The sequence below is a fragment of the Apis cerana genome, linkage group LG10 (assembly GCF_029169275.1).
Source record: "Apis cerana isolate GH-2021 linkage group LG10, AcerK_1.0, whole genome shotgun sequence".
In the NCBI taxonomy this organism is placed as follows: Eukaryota; Metazoa; Arthropoda; class Insecta; order Hymenoptera; family Apidae; genus Apis; species Apis cerana.
In genome coordinates this window covers 3,979,685-3,993,479 of record NC_083861.1, presented here as the reverse complement: position 1 = coordinate 3,993,479, position 13,795 = coordinate 3,979,685, and the positions used below count along the sequence as shown (strand labels likewise).

Below are 13,795 nucleotides of genomic sequence, written 5' to 3'. Positions count from 1 at the left end.
GCGATCGAATCTAAAAATCTTCGAGCGAACATCTCTCTCGCGATTGGAAAATTTTTCTTCTCCTCTCCGTTTTTTCTAGAAATTTATTCTTGGAACATTCACCAGAGTCGATTTAGTTTCTCTTCGCGGAATAGAAATCTTCTCTGCTTTGTTTTTATTTTATAAATTCACTTTTAAGAGTGATCACTTTGAAGAAGATCAAGATTCGATTTTCCTTGGGAAATCTAAAAATCTTCTCTTTTCGTTTTTTTCAATCTCGTGTAAATTCGTTTTTCGAAAAAGAAACGGTTTCGCGACATTAATTTATACATTAATTTTGGAATTTTAACTTTTGGAAACGCGGAGAAAAATACTCGATTTTTCGAATATTTTCGATTCGAAAGCGGAGATGTTCTATTTTTCCTTCGTTTACCGTTAGACACTTTGTCCATTTTAAGGTCAAAGATGTAACGTTTCTCTGAGCGAACTCTGAAACGAAGATTCTTATTAATCAGTGAACAAATAAAATTTTCAATCATACTTTTGCCATAGAAAAATTCAATTTCTCGCATAATTTTACAAAGTAACGGCGTTTAACTTTCCTTCTTCACCTTCGAAATTACGCTCCAAGCGTAATAATCTCTTTCTAAGCTATACGATAACTGTCTTAGAATTCCTATTAAAGTAAAGGTTCACGGAAACTCTCGAAGAATCGATCAACAAATCTCAGCTGTTCGAGCCGATGGCAAACCAAGAAGGAAATTTAAACGTTACACTTCCTTCTTACTACAGTTATCCATCGCGAACGATCGAACCTAAAACTCGAAACTCCATCCTCGATTCCCGATTCTTGAAAAAACCTTCGATTAATTTTCAACCTCTAATTTTTAATTCACTCGTCTCGCTGGTCGAAGCGCGACCTGTCGCCTTCGGTGGCAAGGGCAAACTAAAAGCAGCTGCGAAAAGAAGGAAAGAGGAAAAAAAAAAGTCTAGCCGGGGGGTGAAAAAGGAAGAAAGAAATGGGTGGCGGTCGCGTGGCCACGGCTAAGAAAAATAAAAGACGCGCGTCGTGGACGTCTGGAGGGACTCGAGAGAGGGAAAGAGACGTGGCGAGTAGGAGAAAGAGACGTGGAACGTGGTGAAAGAAAGAGAAAGGGAAGGGAAGGAATGAATGAACGGAGCGGGCGGGGGTGGTGGCGGGAAATGCGGGGTAGCAGGCCAACGTCTTCGGAGAACTCGTCGCCGGCTGAATTTTTAATTAGTCCCCGTCACCCCCACCTACGCGGGCTCGAAGCCGCGGCTCGGGGTGGAAAAAGAAAGGTGCAGCGAGAAGAAAGAGAGGAGAAAGGAGTCGTGGTGGCCGAGGCGGAGGTGGAGAAAGAACAGGCCAAGGGAGGGTGGGGTGGACAAGGAGGGGCGGCATTGTCATGCGCGCGTTTTTCACAGACTTTTCCACCCCCGTTCCATCTTTCTCTCTCTCTCTCTTTCCAGGCACCCCCTCGGTCGGCACACACCCTGCCCCGCGTCGCCACGAGCCGGCTGCACCCCCTCGCCCCCACGGAGAGAGAGAACGGGAGCGGCGGTGGCGGTGGCGGCGGCGGCGACGGCGGCGGCTCCGTTTTCTTAATTACAACTGCGATATTCTTTAGTTCGCGCGATGACGCCGCCGCGAAAAGATACCGGAATATTTCTCCACCGATTAACCCCGTGATTACCTCTTCCGAAAATCCTTGCTCTCCGTCCTTGCCGAGTATCGATCGTTGGAACGTGGGATTCGATCGGGCGGACACGATCATGGGACGCGATCACAGGGTTGGGTGGACAGGTGTCATCGCGCGTTTCATTTCTTTTCCATGTTACGAAATTGGGTGGCCACTTCGGTTCGAGGATGTTAAGAGTCTCGAGGTTTTTTTGGGGCCGAGGGAGGGTGGGTGATGTCGGTGTTCCTCGTCTGGTGACCTGGGCCGAGTGTCGAAAAGTGGCCTCCGCGTATATACGTATATATACGCGCGTAAGAAGAGGTGGAGCGAGGAAGGCTACGTACGCATGTCTGGTATGGGATTGTGAAATCGTTGGATGGGCGACGACACGCTACTGTTCCCTGTTTCAGCGTGTGCGACTCGAGCTATGATTGGTTTCGAGAGAGAGAGACACTCGTGCTCCAAGGTGGCAATGTATCGTGTGATCGATCATCATAGGACATGCACGAGTTTTAATTCGCCGTTTTAACGCATGTATGAGACAGATTTCGTATTGCGAGGTGATGCGATGTAACATGTGGTTGATTCAGGAACATGCACGAGTCGCGTGACGACACATCTCGTCGAAGGAAATTCGAGAATCGACCGTTGCGATTTTAGACATCGCGTGCATTCCGAGAGGTGAGTCGATCGATTAAATCTGGAAATAGTTTCCCGTGTCGTGACAGGTTACCTCGTCCAAATGTCAAAGGCTGTTATCAATCGTGATAATTCACTTTGTTTATGATCGTTTCGATGTTTCCCTCTGGCTCGACTTTTTTTTTTTTAATTTTACGATCTCTTGGCCTTGAGCCTCGATCTAACGGACGATTCGATCACAGGACTTTGGTCGAGGATCGCGAGCAGACCTTTGAATTTCTGTTTGCAAATGCGGATTATCCTACCGCCGCTTCGAAGTACGACTCCTGTTTACATCGCGATTATCCGCCTTCCAGCCCTGTCCTACATACGTGTAATCAAGTAAATAGATCACGCGTTAGCCTGGCCGTCGATAGGTAAATAGGTTGTATGTACAATTACTTCTCGATTTGACACCACGATTCCTGCGATAATCTCTCTTCGAGGTTTTCTACGATCGATCTTCAATTTGAAATAATTTAATAGTTTCGAAATAAAATTTTTCCACGATGACGTATAAAATATTTTTAAATCGAGACTTAAAAGTGTTGAATCGCGAATGAAATTATTCAATTATTACGGATCTTTGAAAATTTACTCGAGAATATATTATATTAAAGAACGTTTATTTTGATTCTCCGTGATGATGGCTAAAATAACTTTGAAAACTGAATAATTTGATCGAGATTTATAAGTATTGAATCGTCGTTGCAAATGAAATTGTTTTTAATTATTTATCTCTAATTTAAATTTTCATATTCCATAATGAAATATTCTTTTTTCATTCGAAAATTACAAATAATTTTAACAATGACGTTCAACGATTGACACAATTCGATTTGAATATATGCATATTTCATCTTCTTATCACAAAAGAATTAATAAAACATTTGCTCATCAAATTGATCGATATATTCTGGATGATTGATAATATATATTTGTAAAAATTCAGTTTTCCATATTAATTCTCTAAAACAAGAAATTTCGTTTAAATATGCGATCTTTCTCGAACTTCTACTTCTGTGATCATAGTATCGCAAATCTCTGATTTATAATTTAAAGTGTCGTTTCGTTAAACTTATTATTCGCAACGAATTTTATCAATAAAAATTACGAGCTATTTATTATTTACATAGAATTACTTCTCTCTTATCCCTTTCTCGTATCCTCTTATTCCTTTTCCACCTTTTTATCCAAGAGAAACTTTAAATTCGATTTTTCCGAGTCGAAGTTCCATTGTAAAATTAATACCTCTCCTCACGAAGTCGAAGTATAATTCGTTAAAAAGTTTCTTTTCCAAACTCCAATCTCCATAATGATTTATATTTCAAACGAATAATCGGTCGATTATCAGAATCAACAAGTGGAAATATTCGATGTTGGAAAGATCAGAAAAAAAAAAAAAAGAAAAAACAGTTTATCAGCAAATCGTTCTCGGGAGCACCGTTTCATTTTCGAAGTCACATTGTTTGTACGTGCACGTAGCCATTTCTTTTCCTCTCTCCTCGAGCAAATTTCTTGACACGTTGGCGATCGACGATTAAAGCGTGAATGTTGCGCGCGACCCGTTATCGGAATAAGCAAATTCCCAATTAAGATACGAATCGTATATCGAGCGTTGTACGGGTGCTGTGACGCTTGTGTTCCGAGGAGCAGAGGCAGCTGTTGTTCGAATACACGAGACACAGTAAGATCAAGACGAAATATCAGCGACAACCAAAAGAAAATCGCGCAACCAACGAATCGCCACCATTGCTAATAAATTATCACTTCCCTGTGGACTGTATCGTTTATGCGTGCAGGTACAGACGATAAAAAAGAAATGAAAGAGAAATGTTGAAAATATTGCTCGTTTCGTTATGTGTGTATATAAAATTAATTTCTCACTCTCTCGAGGATTATTATGCTTCGTGAAAATGTACTTTGCAAGGACACGAATTCTTTTTTCCATTCGATCGAAGAAAATGGAATTACGTTGCAACAGGAATCGTTTAATTTTGGAGCAGCATTTCATTTCTGAAATGAAAATCCCTTCGAAAGAATTTTTATTTTTACCGATAAAGTTTTTAAATATTTGGATACACGATTTTATAACGAAGTAGAAGGTTCTAGTATAATAAGTACCTCAGAATATTTTTTCAGAGCCAAGAAAGTCGTGGATATAAATAATCCAGATTAGTGCGAAAAATATGTTTATAATTTGAAGCTTAAACCCAATATCAATTATTCAAATCAAAGAATATGAAAGAAAACTGCTCCTCGTATTATCAGCCTTCGATAATGAATACCTCAAAATATTGTGTGTGTTACTTACATGACTATGATTCTTAACAAGCCAATATCATCTTAAGATATCCACGTATTGATATACATAAGATAATATTCCAAATATTCAAAAAAGTGTTGATAATAAATTGACTTTTACTTTAAATAAACAATAAACTGCGTTTTATTGAATGAATAAACCTATGATTATTTTTGAAACAAAAGAATATTATTTAGATTAACTATGAATTGCGTAAATTGTTCATTTAATAATGATAAAATTCAAATGAGTGAAAATCAAGATTATTTCAACTAATCCTCCCACTCAAATTACGATATGTACAAATATATATTCAATAATCCTGTATATGCTTAAAACGCAAGTTATGCTTGTTAACAAACCTACATAAACAATAACGAGGTACTACTGGCACGTAAACGCTTAATGAATATGGCGTTCTTAGATGGAAACAGTAAATCTCTCTCTAGCTTTCTCGCTCTAAACATATCGTGTTATTGTGATATCGTGCAAATATTATCTTTTATCTTTTATCGGAACAAACGAAGTTAATTATAATATATTTATATTTGATTAAAAATAAATTAGTAAATTTAATATTATTATAATTCTTTAATTCAAGAGGAAATGAATATTTCATATTTCATGGAACGAAAAAATTAAAAATAATTCTCCATTATCGAAGAATTATTTTCTGTTCCTTAAGCATCGAAGGATTTATGCGAACATCATCTTGAAATTCTATTATCTTAGAAAAATCTCTACCTAAAATAAATGTCAAAGTATTTTTGCTATCTAATTAATTTAAAAATGAAATTTTCTTTGAAAATATAGTGACTAGAAATAGGATATTACTAATTAGAAACATTCACTGGTTATATTCCAAAGAATCCTATAAAAATCTTTTTAATTAAAATATCTATCAAAGTAAATAAAGTTATTATCCATAACATCATTTCCAAAAATCTAAAATATTTCTTTAAAAAATCCATACACCTACACCTACACCTAAAGATTTTAAAATCACTCATCCGTTTTCACTAAATCTTACAATTTAAAGAAAGCATCTCCTTAAAATTCTACCACCCGAAATCTTGACAAAATAAATCAAATTACTCTCAACACCCATAAAATTAACAATCGTCTGAGTTTCAATCGTAAGATTAACATAACAAAAATCGATGCTACCGTACGTCACAAACCACGTCGTCCTAATCACGAAAGTATTGGCGAGCTCTGGGTAAAAGTTACTCGTAGGGCACGAGTCGCAACCGTTTCTCTCCGGCGAAAGCAATTTTATCACCGGCTCGAAAGCGTGACTCGTTAATTGACGCAATTACGCCCGCATAGCAGGACACCTCTTCGTCCTGCGATGCTCGCCGCCTCGCTCGAGCTCGATATCGGGCCCGAAGCACTCTCTCGAGGATGTTATTTAGCAAACAAAGTGAGTTTTACGCGCCCCTGTCGGCACGTGCACGGCATATGCGCGTTTTCTATACCGTGCGCGTTAAATATTGTCTTTGATGCGGCCCGTCGGAAGCCCTTCTCCTTCCACCTCCTACCTTCCTCCTTCTTCGCCCCTTCGTCGTCCTTCTCCCTCCAATCTAATCTACTCCTCTCTCTCACTCTCTCTGTCTCTCCTCTCGACCATCAGCAGCCGCCTCGAGCTGGGCAAAAAAACTACTTTGATTTGATTTCTCAGATTAACCTTTCGGCGCGTGGCCGAACCCTTTCCCTCCTCTCGACTGGTTCTTCTGGATCCGCACTTTCTCTCTCTCTCTTTCTTTCTCTCGTGATTCTATACGGTCGTTTAGGAATGGTATCTGCTCGCACGTGGCCAGGTAAGAAGTCTTCTCTCGCGAACTGAGCGCCAAGGGAACGCGCGGAGGGCGACTTTTGATCCCAGAAGCACGCGAGCTACGCAAAAAGTCTGTGTAACACGAGTCCCTCTAATGGCGATATCTTTTATGGGCCGTGAGGAAAAGTTGTGCCGCGCCGTCGTGATATCTGCGAAGGAGAGAGGAGAGTTATTCGTGACTCGGGGAACTTCTCGCGACGGTTTTAAAGATTCGTGTGGATTCGAGAGGGGAAATGTTTGGAGATGGAGTGAAATTCAGTTGAATCGAGTTTCTACATCTTGTGATTTAACGGAGGGAATAAATTAAGATTCTTTCTTACTGCTGGCAACGTGACACTTTAGAGTAAATTGAATCATTTGATTTCTTGAAAGTGCTTGATTCGTTAATAACGGTTGATTTTCTTAATTTTATGCGTTGTTTGTCCCAAAAGTATTTCGGTGTTTTATTTTATTTCATATTATTAATTGTATTTATGAAAAATTATATAGCAACTCGATTTGTTGTGTCGATTATTTAATTAAAAAATGGTTTAAATTTAAAAGGAGGAATTTTCAGAGAGGATCGAGTCTACCAAATACATCCTTATATTTAATACACGAGAGAAATATGATATTCATGATATCACGTTGAAAATACGAATCATCTATGAATAAAAAAATATCCATCATATTGCTTAAACTTTAAATTGACGTTTAATAAATTCTATTAATATTTAATCGATTTAACCACATGCATTCGCAATAACATGTTTGTAAAATTATTTCCATCCACATTTCAATAATTTTAATTTTGATAAATTAGTATTGGATGAGTTAAAGAGATTTTTAGTTAGATTTTAATTGGTGGAACGTGGAAATAATAGAATGTTTATGGAGGAATCGATGAGAGGGACGCGGGTGAAATAGATGGCGCCACCTGTCGCTACTGTCGGATGTCGCATTGACGTCCGCTACTGGATGGCGAAGATGTTCGCTGTCAATGAGCTCTGTACTACATGGAAAGTTTTAATCCTAGGGTAATCATCGAGGGGAGTACGGTTTGGTTAACTGTTAACTTGGTTCTTCGAGTGGAAGATAGTCGAGAAATGGAATCGAGTACGGGACAGTTGCGTACCTTTTGGTTCGATGCAAATGAGCCGTGCAACGATCGTGTCATTTCGATTTTGCATTGATAATGCAAGTCGATCGTTCATATACGCGTTTAACTTCAGTGTTGCCTCGAGAAAAGAACGTTAAGCAAAATGTGGAATTAATACAAATTAAAGAAATGTGTCTGAAAAAACAGTGTGATGAAAATATTTGTGTTACACGAAGATATTTAAAATTTCTTAAATTTATTACAGAAATCGTGTCTTGAGAATATCGTGTTATAAGAAGACTCGCATCAATTTTTGCATCATTTTATATTGAAAGCATTGATTTAACAAATTCAACAATTTTATATCTACAATATAACGCGAATATATATCGAAGATCAAATTTCTTTTGGAGTTTAAAAAGTATAAATTATTAATAATGAAAATACACACGAAATTTTACATATAGCTAGTAAGAAGAAAATATTTTAATTCGTTGAAATATAAGGAATAAATTATTAAAAATTTGAAATCCTTCTGATGCAACATTGCTGCGAGCCTTATCATCTAAATTTAAATTACGAATGCTGAACTTTTTCAATATGTATTATGCTTTATATATGTAAGTTCGATAAAATATTTAAAACGTTATTTTTTATATGGATTATGGAACAAATGACGAACAAAAATTAATAAAAACGAACGATACAAATATTAATTGCGATATAAATTGTAAGGAAATATTCAATTTTCTAATAAGATCAAAAATAATATCTATAAATAATGACGCTGCTTATATAAAAATCAAAAACATCCAGATTTTGATATCTTATAAAATCGGACTGATAAGATAATTTGGAATATTAGTCTTCCAAGATTATATTTATTTTTCGTTATTTTTGGAAACATTTAATATCAAAATCGCACCATTTATTAAAAAAAAATAAATAATGATGGCCAGTATTATTATCTAATTATTCACTAATTTTTTGTATCTCACATCAGGTGATGATTCAAGATCATTTTTCTTTAAAAAATATATTTTAATATTTCTAAATTCCATCTTTAGAATTAAAGATCTTTAAAATCTACCTAGATCTTTAAGTTCTCGAAATTTGATTTCTAAATCCCTTTGAAGAGATTTTTATTTTTAATTCTTTGGAATATTTCGAACAATTCCATACTGAAGTAAAGATTTTCCAATACACATTCCAATTCCAATCCAATTATCCATGAAAGATGTGAAATAAATGACGCTTGTCCACGAAGAATTAATTATTCCACCAATTTCAATGATCTTGATATACGTATCCATATCCATATTTTTAAAGTCAACGTTTTTCTTGTAAATCCACGAATTCCAAGGATAATTAAATCCATTAAAAAAAAGAAAAAAAATTCAGCCATTCGAAGGAGTAGAAAAATTAATTAGCCATCCAGGAGGGTTTCCTTAAATTCTTCTTCCCCTTATCAACAGACGAAGTCGATACCGAGATTCTCGCTATCTTTCCCAAACGTGGCTGTATATCGTCCGTCCAATCTGCCGTTCGGCAATTTCGGCTGAAATACGATGTCGTCGGGTTCGTTCGCGAAGCTCGACGACCTGGGTTATTGGCCTCCCCGACAGTGAATCCCTCAAAACGGGGTTAAGACCGCGAAATCGTGTAGTACAGATCGCCTCGAGTTCTCGCCTTTCGAATCGTGGATGGATTAACGATCGATTTTTCAGAATAGATATTTGAATAAGAAGGGATTAATGATAGCACAAGAGATTGATGATATAGATTGCGAGGTTCGAGTGATTTTTATTCGATGAATTTTATGAAAAAGGACACAATCCTCTCTTTTCTTTTCTTGCGTTAATTTCGATGATTTAAAGTGCGTTTAAATTGGTATAATAATTTATTGCTCGATTTTTAATTTTCTTCTTCGTCCGTTTTCTTTCTTTTTCTCTCTCTCGTTTCTTTTAAATTTTTCTTTCGGGATGAGATGCTTTAAAAATAGCAAATATTATTGATATAAATATATTACTCATTTCAACCACCAATTATCTTTCCATTAATCGAACACAATATCTTAAATAGTCTTAAATAGTCTCCCCAATTCCCTTTCAAAAAACGCATGTCTCTCAACAACAAATCACAACAGAAATAAGAGAGGGTCCGAATAAAGGATACCAAGGTACACATAGCTCGACTTTCGTCCAATAATGGACTTACAAGCACCTCGAAATAGGCTTTTTCAAAATCTCTGTCTGCTTTCTCGAAGAAATCATCTTATTATTTGTCCCTCGCCACCAGTAAAAAAAAAAAAAGGAGGGGAAAAAAAAGAAGAATCCGGAAAGAATAAGACCATCTGACCCACGAATTCAAACTTGTCCGAGTACGGAATAATAATGGCGAGGTACCATAGGAAAATTTATGTTGTTTGCAGTGTCGGTTTCCTGGTCCATTGTCCGGCATTGTCCGAGTCCCTCCTCCCAAGGTGCGAACACCCTTCGGGGCGATAATCTGCTCGTATTATTATGCTCTTTGTCGGCTGGTTCACTTGTCGAAGAAAGAGGGGATGTCTACCTGACCAAGGGTCACTTCGAAGCGCCTTGCCTCCCTGGCAAGGTGCGTTTCCACCCCTCGTGGACCATCCTGGACGATGTCATCTCGATTGTCAGAGTGCAACAAGGGTCACAACCTGTCGCCTCGATCGAAACTCACCCTTCTTGATCCTGTACGTCGATCAGTGTTGAAGGTCAAGTAGCCTGGTCCTCTTTTTTTGTGCGCTTGACCTTATGGGAGAGGAGACGACGAGTATAGTGTGGATCATACAGGTCCTTTGGATAATTACTTGGTTGTTTAGAAAGCGTGTACTGGATGGATGTTGACTCTTGTTAAAGAGGAGAGTCGAGAAAGGGTCAGAAGCACTTTCTTTCTCGAGGAATTCTCTCTAATCGCCGATTATCTGTTAGCCAATAATGCTGTTGTTCATTATCTTGAATTTTTGAACGGGTATAATAAAAGAAAGTTGCGAAGATATGTTTCTTGTGATTTAAATAAATGGACTTGACATATCGTTTGATATTTCCGTTTTACTCGTCTTGATTCTTGAATTGATTCTTAAATTATTTAACAGCCATGAATGCTCGTGATATTTTTAAACAATTTTGCATGGTAAAAATATTGTATAAATGTAGCCATGGAAATGTTATTTTTATAATTGTAAGAACTTATTTATGTAGTTAAATTGTGATAACTGTCAAAATTAACATGCTTTTAACTCACATGTTTTTTATTTGCAAATAGCGATCCAATAGTATCACAAATAGTATCCTCTTCTCATCTAATCCAATTATTCCATCTTTAAGAGCTAGATCGATCCGAAGTGAGTTATATAAGACAGTACTTAATAATTTAGATTACGGATCATTAAAGATACTTTCATTTTTACTACGAAGACGCGATTGTTGACATCGAGCAGATACTTCAGACGACTGCCAAATTTTCGTTCCAAAAATCAATTTCACGTCCAATTAAAAAACGTTATATCAAGTCCATCCATTTTCGCGCAGATCTCTTCATTTTCTCTGTGTCGATCACCCGTTATAGTTCAATATTCCAGGAGAACGCGCACGTATGTAAACCACGTGGCGCGTACACACGCCGGTTAGACCCATCTATAAATAGGAGCGCCAAGTTCAGGGGAACAGGGTGGAGTCACGTTTTTAGATTTTCCGCCGGTTATGACTCGAGTCGTCACAAGCTTGGAACGCAGCGAGACGGTTACTCGTTTGGGAAGTTGGACAACCCGAACATAGGCCACTTGACAGCGTGCGATTAAATAGACGAGTGCGAGACGTAATATAGATGAGACAAATTACGTCTGTGCGATTTGCCATTTATCACGATTCGTAAGTCTTCGTATTTTCATATTTGCGGTAATGGTGTAGATCGCGTGATTTGCATGATTGGGGTCCAATATCTTCAGCGTGATTAAGATTTAACGATGATTAATTTTGGTTAGGACGTAATTTTAGAAACAGAAGAAAATCGAATGATCAATGATTTGATCAATGGTTCTCATAAATGTTCGTTGAAATGTTTATCGAGCCAGAGTGGATATCGTTTCTAGCATTAGGGGAAAGTTGTTTTGGAAGGTGGTTTGGAAATAACTCTATTGTTTTTCCACGCGTCATCTCCATTCTATTCTTATAAATCTATTCTTATAAATATTGATTTAGAAACACGCTTTTGTAAGTTCTATTTAAGGGAGGTTTTGGAACATCGTAGAATATCAATGCACGCGAAAGATTCAACGTGATTATTGAATATCGAGATAGATATACGTTTCGGCTCTTCGTATCGAGTGGTTAATAAAGACAATTATGTCTTGCTCTGGAAAATAATGGTTCTCGATTTAAGCGTTTATTCTTAACAACGAGGATTATAAATATTCGCCATTATGGTTAGATACATGTAGACGTATCAATCTTCTTTTCAATTAAACATAATTGAAGAATTATATATTTTGTAATAAAGTAGATACGATTGAAACTGTTCGTTAATTTTATTGTACGTATATGTTTTATTCTTTTTGGTAAATTTTATACCAATTTCATACGAATCTCTAGACTTTTTTCTTCTTCTTCTTTCTCTCTTCTCCGGAAGTGGGCCATGTTAAAACACTTAAACGTATCCATTCAACGCATTAACTGTACAAAACCGTGTCTTAGCCGAACAATCGTCCATCCGCTTACGTAAATCTCACCTCTCGACTTCCTGTCCTTCGTCACGGGAAGGGGAAATAGCGATTCGAGACGCGGTTTTCGGATAGCTAGCAGGATATTTGGTCGATCCACATCAATTCTAATGTATCCATATGATAATTTTAAATATCGATCTATTAATTCCAGACGAGAGAACAATAAGCATCCTGTTATCATTAAATATCATTATCATTATCACAAACTGATATCCGGATATTTACCGCACGGTAGCATACTTTTCGCGCTCACGTGAGATCCCAATTCGTTGAAAGAAAGAAAAAAAAAATACGACGACAGAGAAATCCTTCTCGACAATGGGACAACACGAGCGAAAGAAGGAGCGATTCGAAGTCATGTCCGGCCATTGAATCGGTCTATCCGGAAGTCGAATAAGAAGACGTGGAACCGGCTCTCGATGGTCGGCTCCTGTATCGACCAGTGGCGTGCCCGTTTTCGCGTGCCGCTTTCCAATTGGCCGGCCACGACAAAATTGCCCAGCAGGATGGTTTTTTTCTCGCGAAAAAATCAGGGCCTCTGTTCGAACCGGTAGAGTGGGATCGGGTTCGAGATAATTCATGGAGCGCCGTTGGGCTGGACCAATTGCGTGGCCGATCCGCGGGGGGCTAGAAAGCGGACCAGGTGAGGAGTAAAAAAAAAGGAATCCGGGGGTCAAGTTTTTTTTTTTAACCTTCAACTCGTCGTGATTGGAAGCCTGTTCTTGATACAGATGTGACGTAGATTGATTGTTCTTCGAGATATTCCAATGATCAGACGTAGTTTCTCGACGATTCTTCCTCAATTTCACGATTTAATCGATATAATTCTTGCACGATGTAATTGTAGATGGATACTTTTTGTTGAGAATAATAATTTAAATATTTTTGAAATGTAATCTGTTCGATTAATTTTATTATCCGCGTTAAATTGTTCTAATATTTGCTGATAACAATATTTTTCTACATGAAAATCTTGAGAAAGATTTAATATCATCTTTTTTAGAGCCATGAATATTCATAATTTTCACTTTGCCAGTCAAGAAATATGCTGAGTGCCTTTCCTTGTTCCAAACTTTACCTTTTATTTAAAATATGATGTATGATGTACTTCGTGTAACAGCAATGATTATTATATCATAAGCTTGATTCATGATTGTCAGAATTCTTTATTTTGTATTCAATTTAAGTAAAATCTTAACTTTCTCTATAATATAATTCTTCGAATTTTATTGAATACAAACTTCCGAATATAAGAACATTCCAAGCTTATGATGCAATAAATCCTCTTGATATTAATTATAATCATATACCTGTATCTATTACAAATTATATATAAAGTTAAAACATTTTCCTATCAAATTAATAAAAAACCAATCGTTACGACGCACAAATAAAAACTTAATAAAAATTACACGCACACGCATTCTCGATTAAAATTCTCTCTTCGCAAGCTTAACTGAATTTATCG

General features: G+C 37.1%; 1 protein-coding gene across 1 annotated transcript in view; it reads left to right on the top strand.

Annotated features, from left to right (window-relative positions):
• The window catches only part of LOC107994204 (B-cell lymphoma/leukemia 11B), a 40,678-nt gene that overhangs the window by 2,368 nt on the left and 24,515 nt on the right, over nt 1-13,795 (top strand). The window lies entirely within an intron of this gene.